The following is a 322-nucleotide window of genomic DNA, read 5'->3' on the forward strand; positions in this document are numbered from 1 at the left end:
TATCTAGGTTGGTCATAACTTTCCTTCCAAGGAGTAAGTGTCTTTTAATTTCTTGGCTGCAGTCACCATCTGCCATGATTTTGGAGCCCCCAAAAATAAATCTGACACTTTTCCCACTGTTTCCCTATTTATTTGCCATGAAGTGATGGGACCAGATGCCATGATCTTTATTTTCTGAATGTTGAGCTTTAAACCAACTTTTTAACTCTCCACTTTCACTTTCATCGAGAGGCTTTTTAGTTCCTCTTCACTTTCTGCCATAAGGGTGGTATCATCTGCATATCTGAGGTTATTGATATTTCTCCCAGCAATCTTGATTCCA

This window comes from Bison bison, unplaced genomic scaffold (genome assembly GCF_000754665.1).
Source record: "Bison bison bison isolate TAMUID 2011002044 unplaced genomic scaffold, Bison_UMD1.0 scf7180017864351, whole genome shotgun sequence".
In the NCBI taxonomy this organism is placed as follows: Eukaryota; Metazoa; Chordata; class Mammalia; order Artiodactyla; family Bovidae; genus Bison; species Bison bison.